This window comes from Mandrillus leucophaeus, unplaced genomic scaffold (assembly GCF_000951045.1).
Source record: "Mandrillus leucophaeus isolate KB7577 unplaced genomic scaffold, Mleu.le_1.0 Scaffold77, whole genome shotgun sequence".
Classification (NCBI taxonomy): Eukaryota; Metazoa; Chordata; class Mammalia; order Primates; family Cercopithecidae; genus Mandrillus; species Mandrillus leucophaeus.
Genome location: NW_012108363.1, coordinates 4,772,112 through 4,788,168, shown reverse-complemented (window position 1 = coordinate 4,788,168; position 16,057 = coordinate 4,772,112). Strand labels below are relative to the sequence as shown.

The 16,057-nt window shown below is 39.0% G+C and overlaps 1 protein-coding gene across 3 annotated transcripts in view; it reads right to left on the bottom strand.

The window, feature by feature from the left end:
• The window catches only part of EBF1 (early B-cell factor 1), a 426,701-nt gene that overhangs the window by 104,388 nt on the left and 306,256 nt on the right, over positions 1 to 16,057 (bottom strand). The window lies entirely within an intron of this gene.

Below are 16,057 nucleotides of genomic sequence, written 5' to 3'. Positions count from 1 at the left end.
CCCAGGCAACACAGTAAGACTGTATCTATGAAAGGATTTTTAAAAACTAGCCAGGTGCAAGCCTGGCATCCTAGCTACTGGGGAGGCTAAGGCAGAAGGATTACTTGAGCCCAGGAATTCAAGGCTGCAGTGAGCTATGATTACACCACTGTACTCTAGCCTGGGGGACAGAGCGAGACTCTGTCTCTTAAAAAAAATTAAATAAATAAATAAAAGAATGCTAAGTATCCAATGATGCATGAATGCATGGGATAGTCCCCATAAATGAAGAACCCCTAAATGTCAATAATGCAATGTAGAAAACACTGTGACCAGGAAAAGAGAATCAGGCCCAAGAGCTATTGTTAAGAATTCACAGACTCATGTAGACCAAGGCAAGACATACAAATGAATTCAGCAGCTCAGGCTGTCAGAACAAGCATGAGATGAATGGCCATTGACTCTCAACATCTATAATGCAACGGGAAGCGCTGGTGAATTGCACATGCCCCAGGGAAAGGTGGCAGCACTGCTCAGCTTCAGCCTTTGGTGGCCCCATAAAAATGCAGGCCTAGCATCGTCTGGGTTTCTAGTGATCTTTCCAAAGAAGCCAGGAAGCCACATTTTCATATCAAATTTTTCAATCTTTAAATGTTGGAAATGAATTCAGTATTTTTTTAATGCGTAGGCCAAACAAAATGTTTGTGGGCTGGCTTTAACTCACGGGCTGCTATTTTACATTGTAACCCTACTCATGACACACCTGCCAGGCTAAAAGCAGACCTGGAAATACTTGCAATTGTGGCTAAAACTATAGGTACCCAAATGTTCACTGCAGTATTGACAGCAAAAAATTCAGATGTCTAGGTGCTCCCAATAGGGGAGTGGTTAAAGAAATTATGGTATATTCATACTATAGAATACTAGGAGTGTCATTAAAATCCACAAAACAATTCTATAAACTGATATGGAAAGATTTCAAAATAGGCTAGAAAGTGAAAAAAACAATTTGCAAACTAAAGAATAGTGTAATTAAGTTTATTTTTAAATAATATATATGAACCTGTGTATGCACTAGTATGTGTATGCATGCAGTTATATGTGAACAAGTATGATGGACAAAGGCCTGGAAGGAAGGATATGCAAAACTTTCCCCAGAGGGTCCTTATAAAAAGGACTAGACTGCGGTTGACAGAAAAGGAGGACTATTAACATTTATTCCCTATATATCTGTAGGATTTAAATGTTTTCAATGTGTACAAATTAAGGTACTATGTAATAAGAAAAAAATTAAGTAGCAGCAGAACATTTAATTCTATGAGAGAGAACAGTTGTACTTTTTAGAGCAAAATTACATTTTAAAAAAGCAAAATAAAACAAACAAAACAGCTGTGCTGACCCTGAGCCTCCTCTTCTCTCCTCATTTTGGATATGTTTTCTCTGAGAAAGCTCAGACAACATCCAAAGCAGCCAAGGACTTGTTTCTTACATTTGGGATACCCGGAGAGAAACAGAGAGAAGACAGGGGAAAATCACTTTTAATAGTCACAGTGGATGGATTCAGTGGAATTTGACTGTGAAAAGATTTATGAAAGAGTTCAATTCAGCACAGGGATGTGATAATCAATACAACTCTATCTCCAAGAAAATATTATGGAATGTGGGGGCGATATTCGAATAGAAAACCACTTTTACCAGCACATTTTTGATTTAATTAATACAAGATTCTTTCTTCCTCCCCAATGAATTTTCACAATCTTAAGTATCCGCAAGGCCAGTGAGCCAATTTCTGGTTTTAAAACTCATTAAAAATAAAAGTTTAGGGTTGGGGGTGGGGTTTGCCTCTTTTTTTAAATCCCTTCCCCCACCCCTCACCAGCCACGAAAGTAGAGGAGATTTTCCTTCCTTCAAACTATGACAATAACATGATTACCCTACCACAGTTTAGCATAATGGCTCTGAAATGCTCATGGCACATTGCAGAGTTAAAGTGGAAATTATTAGGTAGCTCTTCTTTGTTATAATAATGATCACTCCACAAATAAAAGCTCTTCTCCCAAAGGTACTGCAAGGCACAAAATGCTAATTCTGAAGATTATGTGTGTGCTTTTATTAAATATTACTATGCCCTGCCTGTTTGAGGGCTTCTCTGCTCTGATTGTTTTATGAGTACCATGTTAATGTCATTCCCATCTTGCTAGCAGCAGGCACACATTTTAGCGTTTGTATGAGAGTTGATCAAAGGCCACGTGCTGGGGGAATTGCTGAGAAAACACGGACAAGCGATAAAAATCTAACAGATTAATTGGTTTAAATTTCATTTCAGGGTGTTGAACTTTGGCTCAGGACTCTAATACTACACCATGAGTCAGGGCCTAATTACCAGATTTCCAATTTGCTTCTTGAACAATGGTTGTGGAGAGAAGGAAAAGAGAGGGAAGAATAAAAAAAGAAAGAAAGAAAGAAATCGTTCAGCTCCCGTATGTATTTAACAACGTGCTATGGGCAGACAATTGCACCGGGGGACATTTGCTATCACCTGCTCTATCTCCTGAGCATTTATATTTCCTTCGAATAGCCACAGAAGGCAGAAGAAATCACAGATGCCCTCGGTAGTTTAAAATTTCCTGATTTACAGAATAAGTGTTACATGATTCAAGTGCCTGCACACTCGCACTGGGAGCATCAGTCTCTTTATTAGCAAGGTGAATTTATAAGCTGGAATCGCACTTCAGCCTCCAATAGAAATGATCTATTTCATTGATAGAAAGCAAGGGCCAGGAGAGCCATGTTTACCTCGGGGTTTATGGGTGGCCTTGGGAATAAGGGTTAATTGAGCTCAGAGGTGCCTGCCCATTGAGGTGAATTAGTGGTGTGTGCAGCTATCAGCAGGGCCCTAGGGCTGCTCTTATTTTTCCTTCTGAAATCTCTCTGTGCTGTGATCAATACCTCACTTGTTTGGGGTAGCCATATAGATGACCCAGGTTCAGCATTTATCATATCTTATCCCCAAAATGAGGCTTTTGTGACAATCAATGTGACATTATGAAAGACTAATTCGAGATATATTATTTGGCTTCTTTCTCCATTCCTGTATCTGAATACACTGGAGAAACAACACTCTATCCGTTGATAAAATGTGCAAATTTAGAAATGTTCTAATCTAAATCTAAATCTAAATCTCAAGGTGATATAAGGTTCTTTTCCATTCCCATTACATATGGCGTATGAAAACATGCATACTGTCCTTTTCCAGAATTCTGTTAACCAGAACTCTCTATTAATGAGCATTTCCACAAAGCAGACCACTGACGCTTACGATGGAGGTGAAAATGCTGGCATTCGCCTTTACTGGCTTCTGAGTAAAGACAGAAATGGGAAATTATGTTAAGTTGATTTTAACATTTGGAGTATGACTATATTTGAAAATGGGCAAAAGCTCCAGTTGTTCAAATTCCACATCTAGCACTCACTGCAGCCTCAAAACAGTCTCTTACCTTCTTTAAGTTGTAGTTTCCATATGGGCACTCACCTCATAGAATTCCAGCAAAATACACAGAAAATGCCTACTTGTGTTTTGTGGTTTTACTGTGCACCACATAGTATGCTAGTTGCTGGTATAATAATTATTATCATCAGCTCCCCATTAACCAGAGTTTATTTATGAGAATACCCTATACTCTCATCAGTTCAGATTATGTAGTTTATTGTAAGACTTTCCTAAGAACTCCCAGTTCAGCTGCTTGCTAACATATCCAGCTAAATGTACTGAGTAGGTGGAACTGGCAACAGTCCCTCCAAAGTAGAATGTTTTTTTTAAGGATCTCATTTGCCTGGAATGAATATTAATGGGAAATTTTTCAGAAATGAGGAATTGACTTTAATGTTATTGTCCCAAATTTTTGAGACTTGGCAGAAAACGTAAAACCCATGAGCTTAGCTCATTTCTACGGGATACTTGTGACCTCGTAAAACTCAGGCTTTTCTCCCTTTTATCTCCTTAATTTTGGTGATGTTGTACTTGGGAGAAACTGTTTGAAAGACTATTGAGGGCACAAAATATTCCACTTGGACTCAGTGCACAGATCTGAATGCTTGTTTTTGCTGGTGTGTGTGTCTGTGTTTTTTGTTTTTGGTTTTGGTTTTGGTTTTTTTTGAGTGAATGATGGCCTTCCTGCTCACAGCTCCTTAGCACTACAACCTGCCTTCTTGATGCCTTCTTTGATCCTGAAACTAGCAGCTACTGGACAGAAGGGGACAAACAGAAGGTTTTCTTCCAGCTGGAAGACTGGACCTCTGTATTTTCACCATGCACAGGAGGCAAATCTATTCTTTGTTTATCCATTCTCCAACTGCATGCTTTAGAAATCAGAAGCAGTTAGAATGCCTGACCTGAACTCTGGTACCAGAGTATACAAACTTCACTTTCAGAATGCTAACTCCAAATAAACAAATAAACTCAACCAATAAACAACAAACAAATTTGACAGCTTCCTCACGCAAGGTGTAGCAGTCTTTATAACACTTATGCTGTTGCTTTAACTTGTGTTACTGGGGATTTGTTTCTGCCTTACTTTATTTTCTTCAGTAATTGCATTATGTAGTTAAGCATTTTATTGTTTATTAGGGTTTTTATTTCATTTTGTTATTTGTCTGCACTTATTGCCCTGTCCACTAGCAAATCTAGATAATACTTGGCAAAGATTCATGTATTATATATGAAAAAGAGTCGTGTGTGTGTGTGTGTGTGTGTCATGTTTGTCACTTTAAGGAGAAATGTAACCCATGATATAGAGATTTCTCCATACTAGATGCAATTAAACCTTTTAAATATTAAATGAGGAGATTGAGAATTTCAAGTGTTTTTCATCCTTTATTCCAAAGTGACTTCATTTGGCAAGAATGCCCTTTGCTTTGACAGTATTAATGGCTCTCACAGAAGAGAAGAAAAGGAAGAATTCACAGGCGCTATGTGGAAATGTAGCTCCAACGTCCATCTACATTAAGGCAATGTTAGCTTAGTGGTAAATATCTAGATGTACCTAAACTTAGCAAAATAGTGTCTAAGTTCCAATTTATGCCATTTGCTAATTATAGACTAAGACAAAATTATATTCTCTTCCTATTTTGCAGCTTTCTTATTTTATTCTGAATCAGCAAAATTTCTCAACAATCAATGGACATAGCACCTGAGCAAGGGAAGGACAAAAATGCTGGTGCAACAACTCTAATTCAAAACATTCCAGGCCAAGCGCTTTTGGATTCCTGAGTTTGTCTGTCGGAGATCCGGAACTGTGTGCAGGTTCATTACACAGGGTTATTTGACAATTTAGCAGTAAGAAATCTTGACATTTTGATGTACCTGTAACTTCTAAATTGCACTTGAAAGACTTGTTGAAGGCTTTTTGATTTAATGACACACAACATAGCATTGTTTCATAATATGCAAAAATTGTTTGTTAACTACACTGCAGCTCAGAATTTTATAACTCAAAGTGTGACTACACTGTTTTCCACCTCACGTTTGATCTGCCAAATCCAAAATTAAAACGTACAAAATATTAATCCTAGAGCAGCCAAAGGCAAATATTGTCATCAGTTCTTTGGGTTTTTTCCCCCGCTCTTATTCTATGATTGTCAGTTACTCCATTGCAAAGCAATGGGGAAAAATTGTCATGGAGGGTAAGATAATTTTCAAAATGAATTATTCATGGATCCAATTGTGATATTTGTTGCAACAATAGTAAATTCACTTGCCTCTGATTATACAATAAGTAAATAACTCTCTTCTTCCTGACAAGGAGAACTTTCGTGCACAAAATTATTTTTAGTCCAATTCTCCTTATTGTCCTGTTGTAAGAAAAGTTTGGGAAATGAAAGCCAAGGGGTAAAAAGGAAATGAAAATAACCTTCCAAAAATGGACACCCAATGTTGTGAAAAGGAGAAACAATTTTCAGGTTAAAAAAATATGCAACTGCTTCTTCAAGGACTATTCAAGTCTTTATTCACAAGCAATCTTCCTGGGCCTGGAAAATCATAAAGTCAAATATGAGCAAGTCTAGTGGAAAATCTGTGACGTTAATCTTGGCTGGAGTCGTATTTTTAACAGGCCTTGAATGTGTGTGCCGGATTATCCAGATGGCCATACAGGAATCGGCCTGATAGGATTAAACCTTTATGCTGAACTCTGCTCCATCTGTTCGCCAAGGTTTGCCTTTCCTTATCTGAATATGAATTTTTAGCCTCCTTATGTCTGGAGGCAGGACCAAATTCAGCAATAAAAACATAGATGCATGCAGATAATTTAACATTTCATTAGTTACTCTCAGTTCATATTACCTTGGTCTTTTTCTAGGAAATATTTCTGTTATGAATTTTGCTAAGAAGAAAATTTAAAACATGTACAATCTACTTTTTTTTGTTAGAGGGTTTTGTCTTTCTCTTCCTATTGAATTCTAGGAATCATTCAATTCACTACTATAATAGGGGCTTACACTGATGTTTGCCCACAAAGATAAAAAAGACATGGTATCCTCTTAGCAGAATTTGACTGTAAGATTAGATGATGTATAATTCCAATTGGATGAATGATCCAAGCAGAAGATATTCATGTGTGTTTCTTCTTTTTTTCTATTACAAGAGGATCGGTATTAGTCATCACTTAACAAAATTAGCTACAACACTGTTTCTATCATTTTCATTAAGATTTCTATGTTTTTAAGGAAACGTGTTTTGTTTTGTTTTGGTTTTTTTTTTTTTTTTTTTTTTTTTGCTGGGGCAGGGATAGGGCTGTGGAGGCAGAAGCTATAATTCCAGCTTCAACTGGAGTGAAAAAGGCAGACATTTGTTTTGTCCTTCATGCATATATCCCTAGAAGCAGTGAAGTCACTTATTGATCAGCTGGAAAAGTTGGCTTATGGCAGGCAGGTTTCAGGAAAAAGGCCAGTGAGTTGCCAATAAGCCAGAGCTTGGTAGATGGCTCTGGGTTTCAACTATATGACAAAGACAAAGGGAGGGCTCTGACTACCAGGCACGGTGGAGAGGGCCAGTGACAAATTTCCCAGGCAAACAAGGTGTGAATGAAAGAAAAAGTTGCATGAGAAGGATCTTTTAGAATCCCTCTCGCGGGCTGGTTTACAGCAATATAATCATTAGATGTGCTCAGTGTGTCCACGATGGAAACCTCAAGAGATGGCAGCCTGTGCGCCCTTGGCCCTAAGAAGAGAAGATCCCTCCAGCAGTCTAGCAGGATTCCATGGGCTTCCTTCTCATAGTACCCTCACTCACACTGGCTCTTGGCTCTATGCTGTCGTGAATGTAGGAGTCAAGCAGCTCATCAAATAATTTAGGCTTTTTCACTCACAAGTACAGTTATTATACTTAAATAGTACCCTTAACTGAACATTCAGGGGACAGAGAACAGTCAGATTTCCCATGTAAGCTTAAGATGACTTATGCTTATGGCCAAGAATGTGCACATAAACATTTTGTAAAACACATGTTTTAGGCTCCTGAAATTGACAAGAATTCTAGCCAGGTAGTAAGAAGTGGTTCCCGCTTTGGAAGTAGATGACCTTAGGTAATGAAGCCTACTATAAGTCATCTCTTGTAAGATGGGCAAGTTCACACACACAGCCCTACTGTCTATCCTCTACATTCTATCCTAAATGAGGACAGCTGACTGGATGTGTGATCCCATTACTTAATCTGCTTTTGCTTTGCCCATTACAGTAGCTACTAGCTATATGCAGCTATTTACATTTAATTTTCAATTAATTAATATGGAATACAAATTATTTCCACAGTCATACCAGCCACATTTCAAGTAGTCAATAGTTATAGTGGCTAGTAGCTATCATATTGGACAGCACAGAGATAGGACACTTCCATCATCACAGGAAGTTCAATTGGATACCACTGATCTCAGGATCAAGTTTTCATAACTCAGCCTATAACTGATAAAGACTAATCAGAGCTGCAATATATGGGGTTCCCTCCATAGACTAGGAACTGTGCTAAGAACAACAATTAATTTCTAATCCCTCCAACGAGGATCACAAAATCAAATGCTCACAGGGCTAGGCAGGAAGGTAAGTCAATGAAATGGGATGAGGCAATGCAATGGGATTGGTGGGGATTGTGGCTAAATGTAGAGTATGTGCTTCATCCAAAAGTAAGATGATTTCTGAGTTTGCCCTACCTGTTGCCATTTGAGAATGTGGATCCAGCACTACAAGCTCTTCTGATTATAAGACACATTTGTAAATCCAGGTTTTCATATAAAATCTCTATTTTTAATTGCCAGCAACTAATACATAATTTCTTTCTTTTTTTTTTTTTTTTTTTTTTTTTTTTTTTTTTTTTTGAGATGGAGTTTCGCTCTTTTTGCCCAGGCTGGAGTGCAATGGCGCGATCTTGGCTTACCGCAATCTCCGCCTCCTGGGTTCAAGTGATTCTCCTGCCTCAGCCTCCTGAGTAGCTGGGATTACAGGCATGCGCCATCATGCCTGGCTAATTTTGTATTTTTAGTAGAGATGGGGTTTCTCCATGTTGGTCAGGCTGATCTTGAACTCCTGACCTCAGGTGATCCACCAGCCTCGGCCTCCCAAAGTGCTGGGATTACAGGTGTGAGCCACCGCACCCGGCCTAATACATAATTTCTTAAGGTGCCATGCAACCCAAACCTAAATATGACTGAAGGCTGGATTCAGTTCATGATCTACCACTGTGCAACTTACATAAATCCTTGGAGGGCTCAGATTTATCTTTTACTGATTAATTATTAACTTCTGCAATCATAGAACTAATACTGTTACTGACTTACCAAACAACAAACACAATCATGGCCAATTTTGCTCCTGATCTTTACGTCTTCTCCCAAAACACATGGAAGTCCCCCAGTTGGCCTTTCTTTGCTATGCAGAAGATTTTCTATATGCAGTTTGGGAGATGAGCTCCCTGTTCCTGAAGGATTTTTATTATCATCATGCAAGACAGCATAGATAGTGACTTTTTAAGAAAACCATGTTTTGAATGTGAGCAGCATTTTGAAACCAACCTTGCCCAACCTTTAATAATGCACAAGTCCTGCTTTGTGCTTTTCAGAATAGTTCTGCTTATATTTCTCTCCACAACCGAAGCTGCCATTGCTAACGTTATTTCAGTGAGCTTTCATTATTCAGAGCCTTATCATTTTGAGCCAGTTTCCTCTCCTCCCTGACACATTCAGTGACACTGCAATCCAGTGTTTGTTACAGCACAGATGTTTCCGTGGTGATGATCTGTGATGTCATAAGCAAAGGAATATGTATCATTGACTTTGCCCACATAAGCCATGAAAAGACGAGTGGGAAGTTCACCTTCATCTCAACTCCATGATGTACTGACTCAACTTCCTCAAAAATTACTCTTTGGGGTCTGGGCTGTTCTGTCTGGACATCAAAGAGCAAATACTTACAGTTGCCTGTTTGTGATTCATTTCTACTACATAGTTATTAGTTATATGCAAAGTCCAGTCTACCTATCAAAACTCAGATTAACCTTCCTCAAATACCAGCTTTCAAAACTTAGCCAGCAGGATCAAGTCCACCCTCATGATTCTGGCCCATTCTCCCTTTCCAGTCTCATTTTCAGCCTCAGCAGCAGTTAAGAGCACCAGCTCTGGATTCAGGGGGCCTCAGCTAGCCCACATTTCAGCTTCACCATTTACCAGCTTGGGCAAATTACTTCACTTTTTGAAAGCCTCAGTTTCTACCACTTTAACTGAGGATAATAGTTATAAGATAGCCCACCTTATAGGGTTGTTGTAAGGTTTGAATGAGTTAATCTATGTGAAGAGTTCAGTACAGAGTGGGCAAAAATTGTGAGTTGATAAGGAGGAGGTGGAAGAAGAGAAGTTGCTGTAGGAGAAGAAGAAGGAAAATAGGGAAGAAGAAAAGAAAGATGGTAATGACCAGCTTCCCAAATCCACTGTCTCCAAACAGCCTTTGCATGTTCCCAGCATATTTTTTATGAAGGATATACCACTTACTTCCACCACCCAAATAGTTACTTGCCAAAAAGATCCATCTTTTGCATGAAGGTGTCTCTTTCTATCCGTCTACAAAGCACTAACCCTTTAGCAAACTCTTCCTGTCTTTCCCATTTATTATTTACTGCACTTTTTCTTGAACTCTTATCTTGATATATGCATATGTGTGTGTGTGTGTGTGTGTGTGTGTGTGTGTGTGTGTGTGTGTATCTGGGCATGTGTATACATAGGCAAATCACCCCAACTAGTCAATGCATCCCTTGCAGACAGGTACCTCATTCATTTACGAACTGGGTAGACAGTACTCTGCACTCAACCCATACCTGACAATTAACTAGCATTGTTAAGTTTTTAAAGTGCTTTATCATACATTATCTTAAGTATTCTTAATATCAACCTTGAGCAGTAGGCAAGCAGACCATATTCCTCATTCCACTTTACAAATGACATAGCTGAATCTTGGGGATTCAACTGGACTTGAGACTTTGAGAATCCATGTTGATTGATATAGTCAAATATTTAAAACACCCAGACTACCCTTTAATTTGGTGTTTATCTGAAATTTCTGTTCAGTTTGGCTAAAATATTCACTTCAATCATACAAATACAGCCAAAGTCCCATAAAATCTTAAGTTGTGCAATTTCTTATCCCCAAGATAGAGGGTGGATATTTATTAACTTTACAGAATATTACTACTCTATTTCCAAGTAAAGTTATTTTCCCCCTAAGACTCAGACCCTCATATGAATTATAGTAAAATCTCTCTCCACCTTCTTCTATTTCCAAGTTCAGAAAATGGCATCCTAATATAATAGCACAGGTGCCAATTTAAACACAGGAACATCGAAAATACTGCCAAACTTCCAGGCTTAGAAGCTTTTCTATTGTTACATGTTGGGCTGCTAAACACACACTGAGTATGAACATCTAATACAAACGATAGCCACACTATGAGAAACATTTTTAAACTATTGGGCAGTTCCTTTTAACTTTCATTTTTAATCTGGACATTGTCCATTCCAAAGGTATTCACTATAGAATGTTGCACGTATCATGAAAATAATAAAATTTACTAACAAATAGACTATTCTAAAATAGTACCTTAACACTTTCCCCCAACTTTCTTTTTCTTTTAAACAGCAAGGATTGGATTCCACAGGCCTTTAGCTAACCAAATCAAGGAGAGTTTCTAGGATTCTGCCAAAGTTAAAAGGTAGAGGAATATGAGGTTTGACTTTATAGATTTGTTGCACATAATAGTTACTGGAAAAGCACAGCTGGTTTGATGATTCCGCCAGAAGATTTTGGCAAAGAAAGACCAAAGATATATTTTCCTCCTCTATCAAGAAATGATCCAATACATTGGAACTGGCTGGATAATACACCAACCCACGGATAATACATCCAATGGCATTTGCCTCAGGCCCAGCACATAGTAGGTGCTCAGTGTCTGTTGGCTTCTCCAGCTATGCTCAAAAGAGAAATACACACACACACATAAAATAAAGAATTAAATATCTCAATTTGTACCAACCATGTTCATTTTAATCATCATTCTTCTAAATAGCAGCCCAAGTACATCGCTCTCTGTTCATATTCAACATATGCACTATCTTGAAATTTTTATTACTTTGCCCCAAGGTCGATGAAAGAAACTGAAGGGTTGAGAAGAGGCCTCAAATCTGACACTGTCTATGTCCCTGTTCCCTGGGTCTCCTGCTGCATTTCTCCCCAGAACTGTGGATGAAAAATGTGGATTTGAACAACTGGTGTCCTGCTGATTGCAACTGTCAATTAAATAAGCCAGCAACACAGGAGCATATGTTCGCATATAAAATATTGATTAATTTCACAGATTGGGATAAAAATATATTAGTACTTGGGTTCTGCTTTCATGCTTAGTGTTCAGCTAGGCACTCAGTTCATTCAGATCTATTTCTGCACCCTGTGGGCTCAAGAGTGTTACTTTTGTGTTTCGCTTTTTTCTTTTCTTTTCTTTCTCTGGTTACCTATGTTAGTGCTTCTGTTATAACTGACCGGTAGCATACGTTTAAGCAGGATTTTAATTACTAGGTCATCTCCCACCCGACTTGCCCATGGCAGGCCGGTAGAAAAGCCACAGTCCCGCAATCCATGCCTCAGACTTTCTCTTGTGTCCCTCCAGGTAAATCTCTTTTTTTCGAGGATGCTAAAATCATGCTGATGGCATCATATTCATCTGATAAGAATGATGACCACCTAATTTCTATAAAGTTTCATTTCTGTCCACTGAGTATTTCAAGTTGCAGGGCTGGCACAGGGAGTTTGAGATGGGGTGCCTGATAGTGTGACGTGATACCAGGACTTTTTATCTTAACCCAGAAAAGCACCTTCCCATATATCACTGCACATGCCAACTAACTTACCCTTGGGATTTAGCATAGATCTGGCTTTTCAATTTGCCTTTGAGTAATGTCGTCAATTTGTTTCAATTGAAGCAGGTATTATATTACATGCTCAAATAGCAGGAGAATTTCTCTCCACCTCTGAAGTCCAGTGTGGAGGGGAGATTAGCACTGACTAAACAATAAGAAAAAAAACAGTGGTGAGGACCCCTTGTGTCAGCTACTTGGAGATCCAAAAGCTGTGGATAAAAACCTAACTTTGGCCACGACCAAATCCTTAAAGGATGGCCTCAGTTTCCCAAATGTGTTAAGTAAAATTAATAATACTAGTGCCCTCCCATGGCTGTTAAGAGCATTAAAAGAGATCATACAAAGTACTTAGCACTGAACTTGATGCAGAGCAAGTACTTAACGACTGCTATCATAACAGTAACGCCATCATCACCCAAAACACTGTTCTAAATGCTACCATTTTATGGACAATGAGTTCTATTAGCCCATGATTAAGAAACTGCAATGGAACCACATCTCAAAGAGTAAACAACCTATGGAAATTTTCCAGGTTTAGTTTCTCAAAAATGGATCTCAGACCTAACCTACTTTCCCTATTTGTCCTCCCTACAGCTTCTGATGTTTTGTCCCCACATGGAATTTTCAATATGCTTTCCCCTCTCGTGGTCATTCTCATTTAAAATTTTAAAAATTTCCCTGATTCTTCAGACTTGGCTGAGTCCCCCAGTTTTAAGCTCTCTTAGGAGTCTGTATTTGTACCTTATAGCACTTAACCATCATTGCAGTTTAAATCATTCCGTGTGCCATTATTTGTCTAATATCAGCACATAAATACACTCACATGACAGTCTACCCCATAATGCTAACAACTGTCCCTGCCTTATCACCTCTGTAGCCCTATTGTCTGATATAATTGGCAGTCAGTCAATAAACATGTGTTAGTGTTAAATAGATGAATGATTGAATGAATAAGCAAATGAACCAAAGAGGAATCATTGGTGTTATTAAGATGTTAAGGAACTGTACAGAGTAGCTGAAAAGTTACAAATTCATCCAGAAGTTATGAACAATTGCCACTACACCCATGATGGGCTTCTTAGGTTGACAACTGGTGGCTATGTGGAGTCCCGTTTCCTGGGTCAACCTAGCCCCCATTTCAACAGCAGGCACTCCATTCTCTTGGGGGTTAAAATTAGCACCAGTAAGCTCCCCTTTTAGTGGGCTCTAATCGTGCAAGGACCCAGGTGGATCTTGCTGACAGATGTTAAGGTTAGAAGGAAGGGTAGCAGCCAGATGAGAAAACAGAGCCACCCCCTTCCGGAGGTACCAGGACTTCCTGCCTTTAGGCCCGGTGGTTCCTGCCTGCCTGCCCCTCCCCCATGCATCAGTTTCAACACAGTTGCTGCTCTTTCTGTCATTTGAACTCAAATTCTATCTCAGAAATTGATGGGCGATCCTGCCCTTGACAACACAATGTCAGCCTTGCTCAGTGTCCAGCTGGTTCCGTATATATTATCATAATGTGCTGCCTGGGTGGACCCTGGCTGATTTTCTGTCTTGATGCAAGTCCTCTTTCCAAACTAATTTCTGCTCTCTGACGTGCAGACACCACTTGTTTAAAAATAAAAAACAGCAGCTTGGGAGTTTTATTTTTTTTAATCCTGTTAGGATATTTAAGTCTATTCTAATGGTAAACTGAGCCTAAAGGACTTTCTTTTTAAAATGATTTGACTCAAAAAAAAGAATGTTTCCCAGGCTCCTACACTGTTTCCCGATGACTTGAAAGAATTATTACTTCCCCCAACCCTTACAGCCCTCTCTAACAGCATTTCCCAAACTTCAGTCATGATTTTCCTCTATCCCTGTACCACTTACACTGTTATTTACTTAATAGTATGTAGCTACTATGTCTGTTTAGATCAGCTTTTTCTTTAACTTTAGTCTTGCCCTAAGCAATAATAGCTGTGAGATCGATTTTGAAACTGGAGTTATTTTGTTTATGCATTAACATAAACACATAACCATTAAAAATGTTTTAATGTTTTTCCCCTATTTTCTAAAATTATCTCACCTACTGCACGGGAAATAGTGGTCTGAAAGCTCACTGCTAACCATCAAGCCGCTTGTATACAACACGCTCCCAGCTGAAGAAATCCGGGGAGAAGAATGCAGGGTGAGAGCTCCCTGAGGTGAAATGGGTGTGTATGCTACATTTCTGTGGCTTTTCCAGAACCCCTAGAACCAACTGTTAACCTCTTGCAGAGATGGCCAAGGTGGAGGGAAATTGGGTCCGTTCCCTAGAATGACCATCACCTGGGCATTTCGGTAGCCACTTTTCCAAGGCTGCAGGTGTGTAGCCCCTTAAGAGATAGAAGAACCTCTCACAGAATTAGTTGAGTTCAAAAAACAAATAATCAGAGCTTGAAGGGCTCTTCCAAGACCCACCTTAACTGATGAGGAAACAGAGGCCCAGATAAATCAAAGTACATACTCAAAGTCATGTAGTAAGGTAGTGGCAGAGCTTGGTTTTAATTTATGTTTGCATATATGACTGAAAATGGTCAAACATATTTCAAAATCAGAAATCAACCCCTGGCCACTGCTCCTAAATATCTCATCTTAAGAAGGTTTATGAACAGCACATCAAAGCTTTTACTTGCCCATGAACATCATTTGAAGCCTCTAAAATTCTCAAGTGAGGGAAACTCCTGTGACAGATAAATATAGAGACAGCTTGGTTTGAAACAATCAATTAGGCAAATCAATTCAATTGGGATTATGATGCTTTTGTAACCAAATATAAGACAAAAAAAATTAGGCTTAAAAAAGTTCTGACCAGGCTGGCTCATGCCTGTAATCCCAGCACTTTGGGAGACCAAAAGGATGTAATTGCTTAAGCCCAAGCATTCAAGACCAGCCTGGGAAACATAGTGACCCCTGTCTCTACAAAATCAAAACAATTAGCCTGGTGTGGTGGAGTGCACCTGTAGTCCCAGCTACTCGGGAGGCTGAGGTGAGAGGATAGCTTGAGTTCTGGAGTCTGAGGCTAAAGTGAGCTATGATTGCACCACTGCACTTCATAGCCTGGGCAACAGAGCAAGGCCCTGTCTCCAAAAAAAAAAAAAAAAAAAGTTTTTAAATAAAGTTCTGTCATTTCTGGCCAAAATATAAGTAGAAAGCAACAATCTTTGCCCCCAAATCCCCCCTACAATACACAACACACCACACTTTGTGCTTATTAAAATAAGTCAGGTGTGATTTACTCATTTATTAGCTCAACCAACCAAATACTGGAAATTTCCCACAGTTTACAGGCTTGTCAAGAAATTCATATAAGAAACTAGCCTCCCTATATCCAAATCAGTTTCACATGTTATTTCTAGCATGAGGTTCCCAAACTCTTCAGTATCCTAACGGCTGCCTAACTCATCATCTCATCATTTTCTCATGGACTCCTTCCTCCACACCTTGTACACGTGCCAGAGAGCCCATATGGCCAACAAATGATTTCTAGGGAGATGAGTTAGAACATTCTTGCAAATAAATAAAATATTACCAGCATCCTTATTATCTTGCCAGCCCCATAGAAAATATACTCGTCATCGAATAAAATCAGCATTTTTTAAAATTTGACTAGAAGAATGTGTCCC